The 22563-nt window shown below is 39.6% G+C and overlaps 1 long non-coding RNA gene across 1 annotated transcript in view; it reads right to left on the bottom strand.

Annotated features, from left to right (window-relative positions):
* Positions 1–6791: 6791 nt before the first annotated feature.
* The window catches only part of LOC143268695 (uncharacterized), a 111843-nt gene continuing 96071 nt past the window's right edge, over positions 6792–22563 (bottom strand). The window contains exon 3 of the long non-coding RNA XR_013044800.1: positions 6792–6853. This is a non-coding gene — a long non-coding RNA (uncharacterized LOC143268695). The remainder of the gene's footprint in view (positions 6854–22563) is intronic.

The raw sequence follows: 22563 nt of genomic DNA, 5'->3' as shown, positions 1-22563 counted from the left end.
ACCACCAAGAATGGAAATGCTGAAATGACTTTTAGAGTTGCTGTAATTCAAAGAGTGATTACTGACACTCAGTCTTGTCCTTTATAACTGTCAAATAAGAAATGTTGCCGGGCGGTGGTGGCGCACTCGGGAGGCAGAGGTAGGCGGATCTCTGAGTTTCAGGCCAGTCTGGTCGACAAAGTGAATTCCAGGACAGCTAGGACTACATGGAGAAACCCTGTTTCCAAACATCAAAAAACAAACAAACGAAAAATAATTTTAATCTTCGTTCTTAGGAGGTTTTTAGACAATTTAACCAAAACGAAATACAAACATAAGTAAAATTAAGTATTAATAAAATATGGAAACTAATAATAAGTTAAGTGCTATTTTTGTCACTGACAGAAAACAAAATGACACAGGAAGTGAGGGAAGCGGCTTAAAATGTCACAAAGAGAGAGCAGGGTTCTTGAATTATGGTGTGTGTGTGTGTGTATCGGGGCGGGGGATGATGTGCACCAGTCAACTACAGACAGATTGCTGAGCTACAGAAGGGCAGTGTGGAGCAGGCAGCTGCGCGGGACACCCAGCAGCCCAGCGAGCCTGTCTTTAAGGAAGGCGTGTGGCACACGAACCCGGGGGTGCTGGCCGGTGAAGGAAGCAGAGGCAGCCTTCCCCTGCCTGCTAACATAAACATTACTCTGTTTTTCCAAGGGTGTGCTCAGTCCTGCCCTCCCAGGGGCAGAGACCTCCTCAGCACTTTCTGTTCTCTTTTTTAAAAAATAATCATCGGAGTTAACGATTCTTGAAAAAGACCACGTGTCTGAGTCGTTAAAGAACATTTTACAACAAGGGCACTTTTTCAAAGATCTGAAAACATTTACAAATCTACTTTCTCAGCTTTGCAGCTCAGGAAGGTGGGGGGGGGGGCGCATTAACAGTAAAACAACTTGAAGCCACTATATAAACCAGCACAGTAACGTTATAGAACGTAGAAAGAATAAGCATATGCTTAGGCAGTGGAGCTGAGTTCTAAAGAGCATCCGGCAAATTGCAGTACAAGTATCTGAAACTTGACCTATGCACATTAACTTTTAATATCATACAACATGTCAAATATATAGGGTAGGCACTGTCTGCATTTAATCATTATTTCAAAGACAAGAAAGTTAGTTGTACTGTGTTCAAATTGTCTAATTTGTAAAATGTAGATCATGTTACTGTCCACCATAGTTACCTATTGATTAAGACACTACTTGTAAGTCACTTAGCACATTGACTGAACCATAAAGAGCTTATTAAGTGTAATATAGTTACAGTAGTGGGAGAGAGTCTTCCTGTCTGCTTAAGCATTGCTGGTGGTCTGTGTGATTAGTCCTGTGTTGACTTTTGTAAAGGCTTCTCAGTTCCTGGTGATTGTTAATTTCCTTTCATTATCTTGGAATAAACGTTTTAGGAATTATTAATATCAGTAGTTTCTTAAAATAATAAGTTGTGTGGCTACAATATATTCCACAACCTAGAAACATTAGCCCAGTTCCAGGAGCTAAAGAAGTCATGTTATTTAAATGACTTGGTTTTTTTACATGGTAAAAAAACAAACAAACAAACAAAAAACCAGAAAAACTGGTCCTTTGAAGAACAACTAAGGAACAAAAACATTCTAAAATGAAAAGTAAGTGTTTAAAGAATAAAGCCACATTATGAAATTTTCAATTCAATTAACTAATATTACTCTCATGGCCAAAACACCACTTCACCTATATAGACTCTTTATAACAGTGTGGGATTTCAAATTAAAATGTCGTAGCATCAAGGGATAGGTTTACTCCTACCATGAATGTCCTGAACAAACTACTATTTATTTTACCGAGGAATTTTGCATATGTGGAAATATAAGCCCCACAATCTGTCACTTAGGGAAGAGCAGGAAGACACACCAGTCCTCTTCACTATGATAACACTGTCCTGTTGTTTGTGCCCACTGATAACTGGGAAAGCTCTTGAGTGGCTTCTGACAAGAATTCTGTTGCAGAAGATATGAAGCACAGAGAACATTCAGTGATTGTTGGATAGTAAGTCGCAGGAACAAGAAAGTATGGGCATGCATGCACTGTGTTATATATATATTTCCCCACTAATTTCTGCCACTCAAATTCCCCAAGAATTCTCTCGACAGTTAATCACAAAACGTACCCTGACCTTAAACAACAATATGTAGAGCTAAAGTGCAACCTTCAACTCTTGCAGAATTCGTCTTTAAACACTTCCTCTGGAAAACACACAGCTCAATGTGCTAAGATTGTCTCCGATAATAACCACAACAGGACTGTAACAAACCCATATTTAAAAACCAAATAAAGTCTTCCGTGGGGGTGGTTCACCACTTCCCCCCTTTTTTAACATGCAGGAACTAATTTAGCTGAGAAGATAAAAGCAAGAACTGCCTACAGATGTGTAAGGAAACCAAATCCTCAAACATAAAATCCCTGAGTGCCAGGGTGGTCTGGGCAGTTTTCCGAAAAAAGAACCCTCTGTTACTTACAGCGTCACAGGTGGAAAGTCAGGTACCTAAGGCCTGCAGATGTATGGAAGCCAACAGCAGAAGGAAGAAAAATCACCCAGTATCAGTTTCAACAATATGTATTTTCCAACTGTTCTACTATTTACCCACTTTCAACCTAATGCCAATGTGTAGACACTAAAAAGTTTGAGCACAAGCTAAAAGGCTGCTCTCAACAATATCAGAAGAATAAGAATATTATAAGAATATAATTTATAATATAATATATAATATTATAATTATATAAGAAGAATATCCCAGAGTTTCTGTTGGAACCAAACCTTCCTCTTTCTTTCACAGAAAGAAATCATGAAATCCCAACTCATCTATAAACCTTTCCTTCAGAAAGCTGGCTATTTGATCCACACAGGCGGTCCAGATGTGTGCATAGGACTGAACCTTCCAACTGAAAGCTCCATAAAACATGTTAGTTCCTATTCTTTCATTGCTTCCTACGTCACCTTTGAACCTGCTCAATTTGTGTGGACATCAGCAAATGATAAACTGCAAAAGCATTGGACACAGTCTGATTTGTTCAACACACACACACAGACATACACGTACACATGCATGCACGCGCGCACACACACACACACACACACACACACACACACACACGCACACACAAAAACAAACCCTAATAGTATCCTCAGACAAGAGCTGTCTATAGTTTAAATAAAATAATGAGTGATACATGTACAAATACATAAAGGGCAGATTCTAGCCTTTTTTGGCTTTCACATATTTGTATAAGTCTATCATTATTGTATGCCACATAGATTTTTCTTTTTCAAAATAAATGAACTCAAAGCAGTAAATCCTAATTTCCTCTAAATAAAAGCTTAATTTTTTTTAAAGTGTTGTTTCACTAGTGAAGCTTACATGCTTTGGCACAATTTGGTAACATAATTTTTACTCCTGTATTTGTCACAAACTCTTTTTGAAAGATAAAAGGAAAATGCCAAATGGAGGGGAAATGTGTGTGCAGGATTTGGTAACATGAGAGCACACACACAAAAGTGAGGAGGATATTGTCTCCTTTCTCAGAACTCCCCTGTAGCTGCAATGACTTCATGACCTCCAGAGCTGTAGTCTCCTCTACATCCTTCATAAACACTTCAAAGAACTGGATTCCTACGGTCTCTCAAAAGTTTGCTCTTTAATCTATGTGTTTTGCTTCTCTGGTCCTCATTCTCTAGGCATACATTTGCCTTAAAAAAAAAAATGTTTTAGGAGGTAACTTGTTAACCAAGCATTCTGGGACTCTCAAATTGTGTGAACCTTCTGTCTCACGGAGGGTTTTGGTTCTAGGTATGAGTCTGTGGTTTACCTAAATATTTTTTTAAATGATGGGAGAAAGCCACTGTTAAACTCAGTTACTCCTTTACATGGAGTGACTTCGACTCTGCAGTGTTAACGTGGGTGGTTATGGCCATCACAATGTTGAGCCTGACACAATCAGACTGTCTGGTCTTAACATTCATATTGCTTTGGTTCCGTCAACATAAGTGACTGAGAAAAAGTAGGTCATTCTTCTGTCCCTAATTTCATTCCCTCTCCTTTGTCAATGGGAAAATTTTGTCTGGAGAAGTAACAAACTATCCATTTGGGCTTCTTCCAGAACTAGAAAGAGGGCTAGCCACTAAATCATAATGTATTCATTTTCTTATTCTGGTAAACTCTAAGCAGAAAAAAAAATTCTATTCTGCACAGCACTAGATCTTCCTGGATTTTTAATGATCACAAATTCATTCCCTCCCTACACCCACAGCTTTATCACATGACTTTGTAAATCATTTAGATTAGTGGTTCTCAACCTTCCTAACGCTGTGACCCTTTAATACAGTTCCTCGTGTTGTGGTCACCCTCAACCAAAATATTATTTTCGTTATTATTTCATAACTGCAATTTTGCTACTGTTATGAATCATAATGTAAATATCTGTTATGCAAAATATCTGATATTTGTCCTCTGTGAAAGAGCCATTTGACCTCCCCCCAAAGGGGTCACGACCCACAAGTTGAGAACTGCTGCTTTAGATCCTTTCATCTGTTAGAAGAGCCTATTTCTCCACCCCTTAAAACTGACTTGGTGATGTCCATCTCACTACTGAATGGTGTTTTTGCTAATGTGACACAAAGATAGAATTGAAAATGTTTTGTGCTTTGAGCCTTCCTTGCCTTTTTGATGGTCTGGGAACTGTTAGCTGCCACATAGATGAACTGTGAAAAAGAGTGAGCCAAATAGGAGCTGGCCTGCTGAGAAATGTGTACAGCCACGTAAACACATATGCTGGATGGTAGAGAAAGGTGTTCTAGGTGATGAAAGGCATGTAACCCAGTCCTGTCACCCCAGACAACAATGAGCTAGCCTGAAGACATGGAAACAGAACCATGATGACCTGTGCCTCTCTTAAAATACCAGCTGGCAGCATGCATGGGGTGAGGCCTAGAATCATGAAAAGAAATCCCCGGATATTCTCAGCCCAAATGACTGACACCTAGCATCATAAGCCATTTCAAGCCACTAAGTTTGATACGATTTGTAGCCAAGGAAAAGATGATTCCACGAGAAGGGAAATGGGACTCACTTGTTAAAGAGAGGTCCACCTTCTCAACATGGGTTTGGATTTTACTTTTCTGGAAATAAATATTTGCTTTGGCAAATGTTTGCCATCAGCATGCTATGGGTTACTAATAAGTGGGTTTAGAGTTTCCATTAGTGCAGTTAGCCAAAAGAAAACGTAGCATGGAAAAACTCATCCACCTTTGACCAGAGAGTGAAAGAGCAGAGGCAACACTATCAACTCATATTGCCTGTGCTCAATCTAAGGATGCTAAAGCATGCCAGAGTTGAATCCCTCAGGCTGATACATGTGGGAAGAAGAAATAGACATGGAGAGCACAAATATTTCTAACACTTTCACAGCTGGAAATTATCATTGAGAGAAATGAAAATGTTGCTAGGATACCAAGAATCACACACAGGAAAGTAGAATCAATGAGAACTTAGGGAAATCTAATTTGACTGCCCAATACCTAGATCTTAGAGAGGTCCAATACTTAGATCTTAGAGAGACCTAATACTTAGATCTTAGAGACTCAATACTTAGGTCTCTTTCTAACAACCTAAAAAAAAAGTTCTATTCATCAAGATTCTAAGGATTTGTTTTATTTTATAATTATCCCTTGAAATCCTCATAAATGTGTAAGAAAATAACTTCTGTAGATTTTAAACCTACCCTGCCGCAATGACCCTGGGAAGATACCAGCAGTATTGAAAGTGCTATGCATCCGTGCAGAAAGCTTAGGGCAGCTGCTAGAATGAACTCTCTTGGTCACCTCCTCCACTGCACAGGAGAGGAAGCTGACTTCTGAAAGAAGACACAGGAAGCGATCTGGGTTTCAATACCTAGAAACAGACAAAGTGCCTGGAGTCAAGAATTACAAAGAGGTTGCTTGACGAACAGAATCTCATTTACTCAGACATGAAGTATACATCTTTTTCCTCTAAAGTAATCACTTTTCATTGATTCCTGGGGGCAAGGTGAAGAGGTGAATGGAAATTAAGCTAATTTCGTCCTCTTCTGAGCCCCTTAAATAATGGCCCTCTCTGTTGCGGAAGCACTGGCTTCCTTGTAGGATTACACTCATTTCAGAACACATGCTGCACCTTCTGGGAGACACAAGCCATGCAAAGGAAAGACTTTTATGCTATCCATTCATGAATACACAAGACCAGTATTATACATTATTTTTAGTAGTCATTAATGTTCTTTTGATTCATTTTAGCTACCATATGAACAAACAAGTTCTTGAATATTTACACAAACAACAAATACCTTAAGGGGATGAATTAAGTTAATGAGCAAAATTATTTTACTTTAAGAATGAAGAAAGAGAGAGAGAGATCCTGGATATATTGTTTAAATCCTTGAAAGATGAGGTAAGAAGTGGGTTGTTCAAACAGTCTCAGATCCTTAGGCTCAGGGTCATTAGTTTCATAAAGGATCACAAAGACATCTAGCTTAATGGCTTCTAGGCTAAGGAGCTTCTTGCAGGTTAGTGAGGAAAACCTTCCCTTTGAAATGTAACACATTTTAAACCTCTCTCTGCTGTTGACTTAAAGGCATTCATATATATTTAATAATCTGCATTAAATATGTATCCAAGATAAGTAGGTGCACTAAGTTGTGTCTGCACTGTTTTAAAGAGGGGGACTTCCTCCTGGCATCCACCTGTTTTACCTGGTCCTCTGTGATACATGATTTCTCATCATTTCTTCTTGAACTGTTTGGTCATTTTCTTCTTCCTTGGAAAAAAAATCAAGAATGTCATGAAATTAATAATACAAATTCATACCTGAGAATTTGTACCTCTGAATGAGAAGAAGGGACAATCTCTGAAAGTCTCGATATTAATTAGAATCTTAATGTAAATGAACCATTTTAAAACACAAAATGGTCATTTGAATTCCTCACAATAGTTACAAATATTCAATTCAAATAACATAAAAGCAAGATACAGGAATTGTTTGGTGCATTCTTTATCACTGTAAAATGACAACTGCCAAATCTTTTGATTTTGTCCTCGGAGGATAAATTCAAAGACTGAGTATTCTGCCTTTGGCATTATGAGATGATACAGTGTTCTCAAATACATATACACCCTTCTAAAATGACACAGAGCAGATTTAAATGGGTATGAATTAAAGGTTAACAACAAGAATTAGTAAAGCTTTGTGCTTCAGATTGCACCTCTAAGGATATTTTAGGATGTGTTGCCTTTGAAAACTCTGCCCTTTGGAGATAGTTCCCTTTTTTTCTAGCATTCTGATTTTCGTTCACCTTTCCTTTCAAGGGGCATTCCAGAACTACCTCTCCACTGTGGCTACACTTTAAAACTAGATCTAACAGCAGAAATTACTTTTTCACCTTATCTAAATATGGGTACATTCTGAATAAGTTAATTTTATTTTTCTGCTGTTGTGAAAGTTTAATCAAAATGTCTATAGACACATTTCTAAGTTATCTCACCCATATGTAGATTTGAAGAGTTTATCCTCTGCCACAAGTATAGATTTGAAAATTACATTCACAAATCCTTTAAAAGAGCCTATTACACTTCATCTTGAATAGCTACAGTTTATTGGAACAGCAAGAAGTACGGCTATCTCTATCTGCATATATACTGAAAGTAAATAATCTGAAATTTCTATTTTCCTAGCAATTTAGTAACATATTATACTATATTGCAACTGCTGAAAATTCAAAATATAACCTTCCACATAGTTCCAGAGTTTTCTAAAATAGTATTTTCAGTTAATAACTTGAATTTTGAAAACCACCAGCCAGCATGTGGCATCAAGCTCTTAACAACCGAAAGTCACAATTTCTCCTAATACAGCTTTAATGGAAGCCAAATGAAGTTGTAATAAAAGAAATAAAAAGAAGATGTAAGAGAGAAGGAACAGTAACAAAGAAAAAAAAAAAGAATGGCTGGGGTCTGAAGCAATGGCTTGGGGATAAAGGCAGGCTACCCTCACAGAGGACAGGAATTTGGATCTCAGGACCCATGTCAGGCAGGTCACAACTGCCTCTAACTCCAGCTGCAGAGGGATCCTGATACCTCAGTCCTCTGCAGATGTGTAGGTATGCACACACCCACACAGAAACACACACACACACACACACACACACACACACACACACACACACACCTACACATAATTAAAATTAATAAAAATAAATCTTTTTTTTTTGTTTTTTTTTTTTTTTTTTTGTTTTTTCGAGACAGGGTTTCTCTGTGTAGCTTTGCGCCTTTCCTGGAACTCGCTTTGGAGACCAGGCTGACCTCGAACTCACAGAGATCCGCCTGCCTCTGCCTCCTGAGTGCTGGGATTAAAGGCGTGCGCCACCACCGCCCGGCAAAATAAATCTTTTAAATAAAGTGTGGCATTGTGGGGCACAACAGGACTTAATCCCTGAGGCTTCTCTGCAGTAAACAGATGAGAAGCAAATCCATTCTGCACAAACATGGCTTATACAGACACTGCACAGTGACAAGTAGAGGCCACATTAGAGGAACTCAAACTCTGACCAATCAGAGGGCCACAGGCTCCATGCAAAAGCATTCAATGAGCACATGCTGACTTAGAATTGTCTTCAGACATTGTATGAACCGTATATCTTCATGATGGAGCTATGATCATCTTCAGATAATATGGACTATTTTACATGAGAAAATTAACAAGGAGAGCTGTAGCATTAGAAGTCATCTATAACAAGGAACCTCTGAAAAGTCAGATTTCACTATTTTACTTTTGTAATTTGTGACTTGGAGAAATTTTTTAATTAAAAAAAAATGATTGTGGTCAAGGAGATGGCTCAGTGTACAGTCATTTGTTCTCAAGCATGACACCAGTACCCAGGAAATAAGTAGACACGGCTGTGCATGCCTATACTCAAGCAATGGGGGACTGAGGCAAGCCAATCTGAGAGCTCACTTTCCAGCCTTCCCAGCCAGACCAGCTTCCAGTTTAGTGAGAGATCTTGTCTTTAAGAAATAAAGTAGACAGGGATAGGGAAAGTCACCTCAAGTCTTGCTCTGGCTTGCCTGCATGATCATAAATACACCACACGCACACGCACACGCACACGCACACGCACACGCATACACTACTTGAAACCCAACTGAATGAACTAGAATGTATGTAGATTGCCCCGAAGAATATTTAGTTTATCCTTTCTTTCTGATGCATGCCTTAAAAGTTGTTTTGTGATAAAAAAAAAAAAAAAAAAAAATGCCTGACCTAGTGGAAAGGAAGGTTAGTTGCGATCCCTATAGCTTTCTTAGTGCCAAATAACCACCCTGTTTCAGATCAAGTTCCCCTTTAAAATAAGTACCCAATTAAATTGTCACAGAATGGTGGAGCAGAAAGGGCAGGTGAGAGTGGAAACAAAGAGAAGGACCGAAGTCTTAACTGTCCCTTTTCCTAGTGATCTTACACATTTAGGGGACAATCTAAACCGGGGCACATCTTCTGTTCCCTTCCAGCTTAACAGTCAGTGCTATTGCTGAAGGGTCATTTCATCTCTGCACGTCAGTGTGCAGCAGCTACAGAAAACACTGCCAGCTGCTTGTTTGTTTGTTTTTAAAGGAGGAAAAAACTCAGAAGTTCTAACAACCATTTTTATTCTAAAATTCTCACTCCTTAGTCTTGCAACCAGCCTAGAGCATTACACTCAACTACAGATTACTTCCACTACTTAAGCATTCTAGAGAAAATCCGAGGGCCAGGGGAATAGAACCACCATGATACTGGTCTCTGACTTTGGATAGGATCCAAAGATCACCTGCTGGTCCTGTGGTGGGCTTGGAAGCAATTTCTTCCCCAGCACTCATTTTACAAGTTCATCATTCTCTAGAAGAACTCAATCATAAGTCCTCAGAGTCACACACACACACACACACACACACACACACACACACACACACACACACACACACAAAAAAAAAAAAAAAAAAAAAAAAAACCCAGAAACCACAAGGAGAATCTACCCCTATTCTCTGCTTTCTCCCTAGACACACTGGTATTCAAAATCAAGCAGTTTCATCTCTCAGGGTTCTAAGAAAAAAATCTCTAACTATACGCTCAAGTCTACCAGCTTTCACCCCAGATCCCATGTTCTACAAATTAATTGGGGATGCTGCCTCATAAATTATCCACTTCCTATCCTATATCTAAATGACTCCATTAGTTCATTCCTCATCTGGTATTTCCTAACAAGACTTTCTTAACTCCACATTTTCGATTTCATCTCCTATTTTCCCCCTTCCCACTGTAGCCAACCTTCATGAAAGTGTCAGGTGTACTTATTGTCTTCTCCTTGTCTGCAAAGCCTCCTCTCCTCCTTTAGTTCCCTGAGTCTATATCTACTGTCAGGTCTTTAATAACCTGCTAATTGCTCAGCTACTGGATGTCTTCCAGTTCTGACTTTCCTGATATTTAATTTAGGTTAACTTGCTCCACCAAATTGCCACACATTTGGTTTCTGTGATGACATTCTTTTCTGACTTTTATTTCTCCAGTTGCTCCCTTTCAAAGATGTTGTGAGTCCCCTTCCTACCAGCACTTGCCTTTAAAGGTTACCATGCTTCCTATCTCACCATGAGTTACCTCTTCTCTACCATTCTTTTATAATCTTCTGGTGGTAATGGCCTCCTACACATCAGCATTCTTAACCTTTTAGTTCACAATCCACATCATTAAGAATCAAATATGTCCTAGGGAGAAAATCATTTTCTTGCTCATTGAATCTCAGGCAACTAGCATGTACTGTGTATTAACAAATATTTGTATAATGAGTGAAGTAGAGCTACACTTTATTTTACCCTAGACCTTAGTTTTAAGGTCCAAAATGGCTTACCATGCTGTCTACTCTTGGTTTCCACTTAGATGTTGCTCACATGTCTCAAGTTTCTGCAAGTCACCTTGTGGTGTTGTGACAACAGCTATCCAGCTGCTGAAAGCGAAGGTGGATGTCCAGCATCCAGGTGCTGGTACGGTGATATTCTGTGCTCAAAAGGTTAGCAACTATAAACAAAATGTATAAGGTAAGAGTGTTTCAGAATTCTGTGATTTGTAAAGTATACAAGTATAACCCTTGAAAATATGTTCATTTTTACTGATTTTGTATCTCATATATACCATTAACTGACACTTTCCTATATTTAAATATCTGCCTTCAGACCTATGAGGAAATCCTGCCATAATTACACAACTCTTCCATTTTCTTTAAAAAAAAAAATAGGTGAGTTGCCTACTCCTTCTGGAGGCCCTGGATTTTGTCCTTCCCTCCTTAGTGTCAGGAATTAGAAAGCTCAGAGTGGAAGGCATAGCACAGAGACACAGGTAACACTCACTAAAGCTTGCCTACATGTAGACACTGTCACCTACAGTACAATAAGAATTACTGTAAGCTGTAGGACAATGAGATGGCTCAGTGCATAAAACTGCTTGAGGGTACATGAGGAACCAAGTTTGAATCCCTGGGACCAATGTTAAGACCGGACCTGTACAAAAACATTGGTAATCACAGGATGCCTGTTGGAAATGGGAGTAAAAATGGGGGCTTTCCTGGAAGCCTGGTATATGTGGTGGGAAAATAATAAAGGGGCCCCGCCTTAAACAAGGCAAGGAAATTGAGAACATTTAAGCTTGTCATCAGACTTCTATATTAATATGGCATGCATGTGCCAGCACACACACACACACACACACACACACACACACACACACACACACACCTTGAACACATACACATCATATATACACAAATTTAAAAAATAAAAAAATAAGAATTACTTGATGATTTCTTTGTTTCATCCAAAATTTAGTTGGCTACTAAATATAAGCACAGCACCAGGGAGAAAGTAATCACTGAATCAATAAATTTAGATAGATGGTACAAGTTAAAAGTTCAGTGGGTGAAATTTTCACAGTTAAATGGATCAGTGAATTAAACTGGAAGTTTTCATTCTGGAACACAACTGTGTGTCCTTTTTGTTTGTTTCTTTGGTTGGTTGGTTGGTTGGTTGGTTGGTTGGTTGGTTGGTTGGTTGGTTGGTTGGCTGGTTAGTTGCTTGCTTTGGTCTGGTTTTGCTTGCTTCTATTTACTGATCTTCCAAAAGAGTTGCTAAGTTTATCATCTTTAAACTTAATAAAGAGAAGTATAAGTCAGAAAGTTACTTAATAAGCATGTGCATTGTTAAGACTGAGGTAAGCACACAGTAAAGGATGTAGCAGGACAATGTTACTCCATTGCTCTCCTTATAAAACAAGAGTTGTCAAGCCGGGCGGTGGTGGCGCACGCCTTTAATCCCAGCACTCGGGAGGCAGAGGCAGGTGGATCTTTGTGAGTTCGAGGCCAGCCTGGGCTACCAAGTGAGCTCCAGGAAAGGCGCAAAGCTACACAGAGAAACCCTGTCTCGAAAAACCAAAAAAAAAAAAGAGTTGTCATTTCTCTCTACAGTTGGGAGCAAATCTGAAGAAGTGTTATGCTCAGTTTCTACAGGACATGTTTTACAAATAGAAGAAAAAAGTGAAATAATAATCAGTCCTGAATTCCTTACCATGGGGATCCCTAGCATGGACACTTTCCAGGCCACTGTCTATTGCTCTTACATGCCGTCTTCATACTGCTGCTCAGACTTCCCAGGTCTTTCTTACTTGCAGCCCCATCCTTGCTGTCCATCTGCAACACTCTCCTCAGACCCTCACAGCCTCCTCCTCATGTTCATGTCTCTGTTCAAGTGCTGCCTCATGGTGTGATCACCTGTGATTACTCTTCAGCTACTGGTCAACCTCTGTATTTAAGGCAGTCTGGGACTGTTTGACTTTAGGTCTGGTCCTCTTTCATCTTTGTTGAACTGTTTAATAGTGGGGCTGACCAATACAGATTACATTGCCAATGTCGGCATGCCATCTGGGTTCCCACTGTATGTGGCCAATTATAGTGCTGATACTGCCAGTTAGGAATTTCTCCTTGTCTTCACTGGACTCTGTGACTAGAGTGTCTGTATTGACTCTGTGGTTCCAGGTTCCTTCAGATAATGTAGTCCTGAGAATCTGGTAATCTGACCTTTCCCCAACAACTTGGTTGTAATAATGACTTTTTACTCTTAGTAATCTCTGGGAAGTCTTGCTGTCTTCTTTGACTCTTTTTAATCTCATTGTGTGTATATGTGTGTGTGTGTGTGTGTGTGTGTGTGTGTCTGTGTGTGATATGTATGATATGTGTGTGTCTGTGTGTGATATGTATGGTGTGTGTGTGTGTGTGTGTGTGTATCCTGTTTAATACAATCTTATCACTGTTTTCTTCTCTTCAGAATCTTATCATTATCTTTTGGCCTGCATTGGGATTGGGGGAGAGCATTGCCTGTGCTGTTAGTGCTACTGTGGCATTCTTGCTTTACCTTTATAGAAGAGAAGATCCAAGAGGAAAGACACTGTGTTTTTCATCACTGCCTTCCTAGAAGTGAACACAGTGCCTGGAACCTGGCACTTGCTCAATAACACTTCAAGCTACACAGATATGCACGTGCTTCTGTAGCTATGAGCAATTGCAAACAATGACCTCAAACTAATCATTTTAATTCTGAAACTAGCAAAAGGCCATTCTTCTTGTTTTTCTAAGGTAGATGGGATTTTTTAAAATTTAAGAAGAGGGGTAATGGGGCTGGAGAAATGGTTCATAAGATAAGAGCACTGGGTACTCTTATGGACAGAGGACCAACACCTACAGGGTAAGACACTGCTGTCTGTAATACAGTACCAGAGGTTAGGGAATAACTAAACTGTTGGGGAATGTTATTTCAAGGTGTGTTACTTTTGTTATGGTGCATTTATTTAACTCTATTGAAGCTGTGTTACTGTGCCTGTCTAAAACACCTGATGGTCTAATAAAGAACTGAACAGCCAATAGCAAGGCAGGAGAAAGGATAGGCTGGGCTGGCAGGCAGAGAGAATAAATAGAAGGAGAAATCTGGGAGGGAAGAAGTAGCCAGAAAAGGAAGAGGACATCAGGGGCCAGCCACCCACCTACACAGCAAGCCACAGAATAAGAAATAAAGAAAGATATACAATAATAGAAAAGGAAATGCCCAGAGGCAAAAGATAGATGGGATAATTTAAGTTAAGAAAAGCTGTCTAGAAACAAGCCAAGCTAAGGCCCAGCACTTATAATTAAGAATAAGCCTCCATGTGTGATTTATTTGGGAGCTGGGTGGTGGGCCCTCAAAAGAGCTAAGAGTATAAACACTAAACACAAAGCATGAAAAGATTCTTATTGACCGTTTAGTAAAGACTTATCATTGGATAGGTTAGGCACCTGGTTTATTCAATGGATAGCTTTCCTTTTCAAAGGCTTTCAGTATAAAGAAAGTATCAGGACTGGACTCTAATCAAAGTATTGACTCTACTACCAGTGTTCTAACATGAATATAAACAATGCAAACTGAATGCAACTTTAGATTATTCTGTTATGTGAAATAAGTCAGACTCAGACAGACAAACCACATGCCGTGGTGCTTTGAATAAGAATAGCACCTTTAGGCTCACATATTTGAATGTTTGTTTCTCAGCTGGTGAACTGTTTAGGAAGGACTAGGAGGCGTGGCCTTGTTGGAGAAGGTGTGGCACTGGTAGTGAGCTTTGAGGTTTCAAGAGCCTAGGCCAGGCCCAGTCTTGCTCTGTCCCTTCCTCCATCTTGTGGATCAGATGGGACATCTTAGCTTTTGCTCCAGTGCCAGTCTGCCTGGCTGCAGCCATGTGCCCCACCTTAATGGTCATGAGCTAACCCTCTGAAACTGTAAGCAAGCCCTCCATTAAATGTTTTCTTTTATAAGCTGCTTTGGTCACGGTGTCTCCTCACAGCCATAGAACAGTGACTAAGACAGAAGTTGGTACCAGGAGTGGAGTATTGCTGTGACAGGCCTGACCATGCTTCTGTTTGGGGCTTTGGTTCTTTGGATTAGGGGAAAGCAGTTGAATGCTGTATGCAGAGAGTAATGGGCCATCCTAGTAGGAGCATGGAAGATAGTAGGGCTGAGAGAGATGTGGACTGTGGAGGCCCAGGTCAAGTTGGTTCACAGGGGAACAATAGTAGCTGCCCTAGAAACCATTCTTGTAATATTTGGGCTAGGAATTCGGCTACACTCTGCCCTTGTCTTTAAAAAAAAAAAGAAAATCTTCTGTAGGCTAAATTAAGGAGTTTGAGGCTAATGTTGCTGGGAAAGATTTCAAGACATTCTAGGATTGATTCACATAGTTATTGGTGATCCTTCTTATACAGAAAACAATGAAAAAGAGTAAGTGGGGCCAAAAAAAAATACAAAATGCAATTTGGGGAGAAAAAGAGCACCAGGAAATTCATGCCCAAGGAGATAAGTTTAATTTAAAGAAAGGCTTAAAGAGAAATGGAATGAAGAGAGAGGTATAGCCTCAGGACAAGATCCCACCTGGGTAACCTCAGAGTTTGTAAAAGAGAAAGTTTATGCAGCAAGGGAAACTGTCTACAAGTCAAAGCTAATGTGATCTAATTCAAGGAGGGGGCCAGATTCCATCCCCAGCAAGTAGAAGAATTTGGCATCTTTGGCCATGTGGCTTCTTGGCTTCATCAAGAAAGATACAGTAGTAAAAAAAAGGTTGTGGAATCTTCCTCTATGGTTACAGAAAGCTGCTGAGGCCAGGTTTGTGGTAGGGGAGGACCTGTGTGGCGGCCTGGAGGCCTTTGCATGAAACCATGAAGGTGAAGCCTGGAATATGTTGGCAATGGCAGAGCTGTGGGATATCTGCCAAGGAGGGTGGTCAATAGAATGTGGAACTAGCCTGAGAGGGAGAAGTGTTTTGCAGTCAACAAAGCTGAAAGGGTAGAGGACCTGAAGAGCCATCTGTGTCAGGATTTAAAGATTTTCCTGTAGAAGAATTTCTAAATGGTCTTAATAAATAAAACACACAGAGCCAGAAATTTGGGTTAAAGTCTAAGAGAAAGATCAGAGGAATAGGACAGACCACAAGCTAATCTCACCTCACCAACTCTGCAGCTTCCAAAGAGAGCTTCTTCCAGTATGCTCACCTTTATATGCCTTTTCTGTTCTGCCCTCTCATTGGCTCTCTTAGCCCAGCCACATCATTTCTCCTTCCTACACAGCTCTGTCACTTTCTGTCTGTCTGTACAGACCTCCAGACCTCTAGGGTTAGTACTGGGATTAAAGGCGTGTGTCACCGTGCTTGGCTCTGTTCCCTAGTGGGGCCTTGAACACACAGAGATCCTGCCTGCTAAGAGATAGGATTAAGGGCATGTGCTACCGCTGCCTGACTTCTTTGTTTACTTATAATGGTCTTTTTCCTCTGATCTTCAGGAAAGCTTTATTAAATTTATTTTAATTTATTATTAAAGCGCAAATAAAATGTCACCATATTTCCCTGCTGTGCGTTTGTCTTGCTTTGACCCAGTACTTCATCACCATGTCCCCTCTCCTGCCTTTTGGAGCGGTAATATATGTTCTGCACATGTAATTTTCCTTTTGTTTTTACAGGGGTTACAGTTAAGAGATTACCTGGAATCTCAGAAGAGACTTTTGATTTTGAAACAGTGTTGAGACTGTGAAGGACTATGGGGACATTTGAAATTGGACTGAATGCTTTTACTTTAGAATATGGCTACAAGAGTAGAATATGGTAGTTTGAATGATAATGACTCCCATATGCTATATATTTGTATGACTGGTTCTCAGTTGGTGAACTGTTTAGGAAGGATTAGGAAGTGTGGCCTTGTTAGAGGAGATATATCACTGGGGATGAGCTTTGAGGTTTCAAAAGCCTAGGTAAGACCCAGTCTTGCTCTCTCCCTGCCTCCACCTTGTGGATCAGATGTAAGTTCTCAGCTAGGGCTCCAGTGCCAGTCTGAAGCCATGCTCCCCACCATGATTGTCATGGACTCCTTCTGAAGCTGTAAGCAAGCTACCAATTGGATGTCTTCTTCTATAAGCTGCCTTGGCCATGGTGTCTCTTCACAGCAATAGAGCAGTAACCAGGACACATGCTTTCACTCATATGCAGATTCTAGATTTAAGTGCACTTTTATGTGTGTGGCGGGGGGGGGGGGGGGAGGAGTAGAAAGTGGATTATGAGAGAGGAGGAAGGAGTTTTAAATGAGGGATAAGGATGAAAAAAGATATGAGAGCACTAGAATACATGTGACTTGAGGGCAGAAAGTAGTGGGACCAGCACGAGGAGGGCAGAGGGGATGAGGAGGGTAGTGGGGGAAATGGATGAACAGTAAAAAGTAAAATGAAATATATCAGGACCAGGAAGATATATTTTGGCTCAGTCATCAAAGTGTTTGCTAAGCAAGCATGAAAATCTGGATTTAGTTCCTAGAACCCACATAAAAACTTAGATGCAGTGGTGTATACTTGTAATCCCAATGCTGGTGATGCAGAGGCAGGTAGATGTCTGAGATTTGGTAGCCAGACAGTCCAGCCTACTTGGTAAGTCCAGTGAGAAACCTTGTCTCAGAAAGCGAGATCAATAGCCCCTGAAAATCTGAATCTATGAAATATTGAATAACTTCTATGGCTACTGGTTAACACAAGTTTCATTTACTTCAGGTCTGATCCAACGTTCCAAGAAGCAGTACGAGGGGACACTGGATTCTGTTTCATCATAAACTGGGTGGATTTGGTGTTAGCTAACATGAGCAACATCAAGAATTTTTTTTTTAAGTTTACTTTAAAAGGGGTCTTTGTATGCATTCTTTAAGCCTACTTGTTCAATTTTTTTTTTTGAGCACTGCTGCTTCTACTTTTGAAATGAGGAAACAAGTTGGCATGTGATCTGAAATGCTATGAGTTAGCATTAATAAAGTCATGTTGCCCTTCTTGGCAGACCAGCAGAGAGCACTGCAAACAGCCCCTCACCTCTCTTCGGTGCTCCTTCCTTCCTTCCTTCCTTCCTTCCTTCCTTCCTTCCTTCCTTCCTTCCTTCCTTCCTTCCTTCCTTCCTTCCTTCCTTCCTTCCTTCCTCAGAAACTCCACATTTGAGTCTAGCTCAGCACTTGAAAAAAATCCTGCACACTCCCCTTTCCTCATTTTCTCACTTTGTTTCTTTGTCAATGGGAATGCAGTTTCATATCAATGACCAAAATCCTAGCTGTATAAACTTTCCTTTCTCTGTAAAACAGTCTTCCCAAGGTTCTTAAGATCAGTTAACTGCACTTTATATTTTACTTTGGTGCTGCAGTCCAGTTTTAGCTCTAGATTTACTTTATATTTTCTTCTCACAGTGTCAAGCATGTGCAATGTTTTGAATAATAATGGGGAAGAGGAAAGAAAATTAATTCTATTAGACAGAAATAGTGACACAAGGTTATGGTCTTATAGCACATAGGAAACAGATACAAGGGGATTACTTATTGTGAAGCCAGCCTGTACTACAATAGTGAGTGTCAGGCTAGTAAGAGTCTTTCTCAAGAAAAACAAAACAGCAACAAAAATCCTGCCTTCTTTGAATTTATAACTAAATAGAGGAGATCCAGGCAGTGAAAATGGATGGCACTTATGGCGGATACTATGAGGGAGAACTGATGTGTGATGAGGAAAAACAATAAAAGAGACCTCGTGAGATTTAGTAAAAGAGGCGCCTTTCAGAATTCAGAGTTGAGTCCTTAGTCTTACTGCATCTATTGGACTACTTGAAGAGTACCCTGCTAACTCTCTTCAGTTTCTCAACTCTATAGGATCTGTCATGGATCTTATTTGTTGGGACTGTTCTAAGAATGTTGCAAGCACTTAAAGTGATGTGTTCAGTCAGCAAAACCCTAGATGGATACATTTGGTTTGGTTTTCAATGAATGTCCTGAGTTCTCTTTTGTCTTAAACTAGACACTTCTGACTGAGACCTTGGGTTTCAATGAACACTGAAACTATGTTTGCTGCTGCCAGGCCTTCGCTCAGGATAAAACTCAGGAGATAACAACTCCATTTCTTCTCATTTTTGTTTTCAATCTGTGAGGGAATGACTGGGCAGTATTCTATTCATGATCACCTTTGTGAAGGACTAAAGGATTCTACCACTAAATCATGGATGATGACTATAAGACCACACAGAAACTGTTATATTTTAAATCTGCATGTTCTGAAGTGAAAATACGTATGTCAGTTTTTAGTAGTATTTCCACGGTATTAAACACACAAATCATGTGCTACTTAGCAATTCACACCATGACTGGTTTTTCAGCTAGATACCACTACATGCCCAGATTTCTTTGGCAGGAGAAAAAGGTTGTTTATTGAATTCTAATTGGTAAATCCAAAATACAGCATTTGGGAATGATTAACCAGGGACACATGGAAGGCTCTGACCACAGCACCAACCCCCCATTGATTCCCTGGGTATACTGATCTGGCAGGAGAGGGAGGAGTTACCAGCCTTCCTATTTTTCTTTGCTTGAACTTAACTTTGCTTTTAGGGTAGGTTTCTAGTACTGTCCTTTTGGTAATGATGATGATTCTAAGAAATTTGAGAGAAAAGGTCTTCCTTTTTTTTTTTCTCCCTAGACAGGGTTTCTTTTCTCTGTGTAACAGACCTGGTTGTTCTGGAACTTGCTTTGTAGACGAGACTGGCCTCGAACTCACAGAGATCCACCTACCTCTGCCTCCTGAGTGTTGGGACTAAAGGTGTTTGCCACCACCACCAGCATCTGAGAGCAAGAGTCTTAATCAGAACTGTTGCTACAGGGCAGCAACTGTCTGTCATTCAGAACACGCAGGCCGGTGATTTCAATGGGAAGGAGGCCTTCAGAGAAAACCAAACTCGTATCCCCCTCTAAAGTGTGAAGGCCTTATGGCATTTTTGGAAGAGGTCATTTTTATCTTCAAGTAATTTAATATAAGGGCATAGGCATGTGACAGGACTGGGTAGAAGGACTTTACTTTTAAAGACTTTACTAAAGTGAAGAAACTTTCAGAGTAGCACTATCTCTGCTACAGCTGGCCGGACAGAACACTTTCAACATATGAAATAAGTTCTTACCAGTTTGTTCAGTCCCGATAGAAAATTCACATTATTTCTTTTATTCTTCTTGTCAAAAAATGTAAGTGGATCTACTCTTGTTGAAACATAATTGTGATGGTTCTTAAGACATTTTTCCAATTAATGATATTGCTCCCTTAGGTGTGAGCTCTGCAATTTAAATAGTAGCCTTTGTTCAGAGATGATACTCTTACTTTGTCACTTTCCCAGAGGGGCAATCTGACACTTTTTGACAGCCAATGACTTGTGGCTGAATAAGTGATCCCTTTAAAAAAGAATTCATTATCGGACTCATGAACAAAATATGCATTATAACACAGAACAAAATTATACTTTTCAATGCTAGTGATTTCTCTCTGCCTGGGTGTGATGGATTGGGGATCAGCTAAAGCAATTTCAAATATATGATATTTCAGGAGATTATCAAACTTAGAAGATAGTCAAAATCCTTTCCATTCTTCTTGGCGTGAAATAGCTGTTATTTTCTTATGACTAGTGTTATTCTGAGAAAAAATAAGAAAAAGAGAATTATGTGTATGAGAAGTTACCTACTGAGGAACAGCAAGAACAAAATAAATGTAGCTATGTCTTATAAATATTACCAACAGATTTTTTTGAGAATTAAGGATAAATGCAATATGGACGATGCTGTATAGTCTTTATGATTCTATGATACTGTTGTGATATCCACATTCTGTGAGAAATCCACAATTGAAAAAAAAATCAATCATGGGAAAATGCGTAGCATCCTGTTCACCAACCTGAAAACACTTTTAAACAATCCCACCTAGTTAAGGCTGGGAGAGAGAAGAATGTTCACTCATCTTTGATGTTGCTTCTCTCTCTCTCTCTCTCTCTCTCTCTCTCTCTCTCTCTCTCTCTCTCTCTTTGGTTTTTCAGACAGGTTTTCTTTGTGTAACAGACCTGGCTGTCCTGTAACTCACTATGTAGACCAGGCTGACCTCAAATTCACAGACATCCATCTGCCTCTGTCTCCTCAGTGCTGGAATTAAAGGCCACCACCACCCAGCCTGATGTTGCTTCTTGTATGGATGTCAACCTATGTCAGGTATAGATATGTGAGGCTGTGAAGGTGTTGGGTTGAAACCTACATTGCAAAGTGATTGCTGGGGAAATTCATACTTGATGAGGGAAGGGAAAGAGGCGAAAAGAACACAGGGAGATAACATTGACATCATTGTATGTATGTGTGTTTGGAAGAATCATTTGAAGCTGATATTTATCCCACTCAGGGAACCTTCAGTCCTTCCATGGGATTTCATGCTACTAAAATTTATATAAACATCTAACAAGTATTTTCACACATAGTAAGTTGAACATATTTTGGAAATATAGTGTCAAGTATTACATTGACATTTTAACTTCCTATATCATGTATAGAAGTTTTAAAAATAAACTGAATTGATCCCCTGTTACTATCAATTGCTATTTTCCAGTTTTGGTATGTAATAATATTACTGGCCTGCCATCAGGATGCAAAAGTGCTTTTATATTGGACTTTGGAGACAGAGAAGTTTAGATTCAAGTCCCATTTCTTCATTTGTTTGTCAACCATGAAAATTTTAGTGAGAATAGTTTAACTCTTATTATCCTTCAGCATTCCTGGGCCCTTTGAATCTGTGGATTTTGACTCTAATTACCAAACACTCTATACTGGAGCTTGTTAATACCTCCCAGTAATCACTTCTTTACCAACCACATCATTGCAGCTGCTGCTACCATCATACGTTTTCATAGAATATGTAAATGGCTTTATTTTGACTTCTAGCATAAAATTTAAAATTATACAATTGTATACCATAACCCTCCCTATGCCTCTACTAACCATAAAGAATTTATGTTATCCTGACCCCAAATAGAAGCTCCTATTTCTTTCTAAGCACCCAAACTCTATTTTAGTGTTTGAAATTTGGAATTGGAGTGCAAATTCCCTGAGGCAGACGATGTCTTACTCACTTTTAGCTCCCTACACAATGTCCAACAACATCATAAATAAGCTGTGAAAATCTGCACAAAGGTAGGTAAGTATCTACAGCTTAAATATGTCTAACTCTGTGGCCATTCATATTTTTAAGGTGATCAAAGATTTATATTAAAGAAATGAATCCCAAACTTTGGCCAGTTGATAGTGTTATGTGTGATTCTGCGCTATGTTATGGAGGCTCACCAGCTGAGAGAATGCAAAAGAAACACAGAAAGGTAGAAATAGAGTCAAAAAAGCTATCTCAGAACATTTTGAAAAATATAATGTAGTTGGCTATTATATCCACTACCAGCATGACTGACATAATACCTTCACCATGAGCATACAGTAACATAAATATATAAGGACTTATTTTTCTCTGGTCGGCAGCTGCAGGTTCAGTGGCTTACTGATATTGCTATCATTCTTTTGCTCCTTTTTC

Source organism: Peromyscus maniculatus, chromosome 15, assembly GCF_049852395.1.
Source record: "Peromyscus maniculatus bairdii isolate BWxNUB_F1_BW_parent chromosome 15, HU_Pman_BW_mat_3.1, whole genome shotgun sequence".
NCBI classification, from domain to species: domain Eukaryota; kingdom Metazoa; phylum Chordata; class Mammalia; order Rodentia; family Cricetidae; genus Peromyscus; species Peromyscus maniculatus.
Note: the sequence above shows the minus strand (reverse complement) of the source record. Positions and strands in the feature narration are given on the sequence as shown.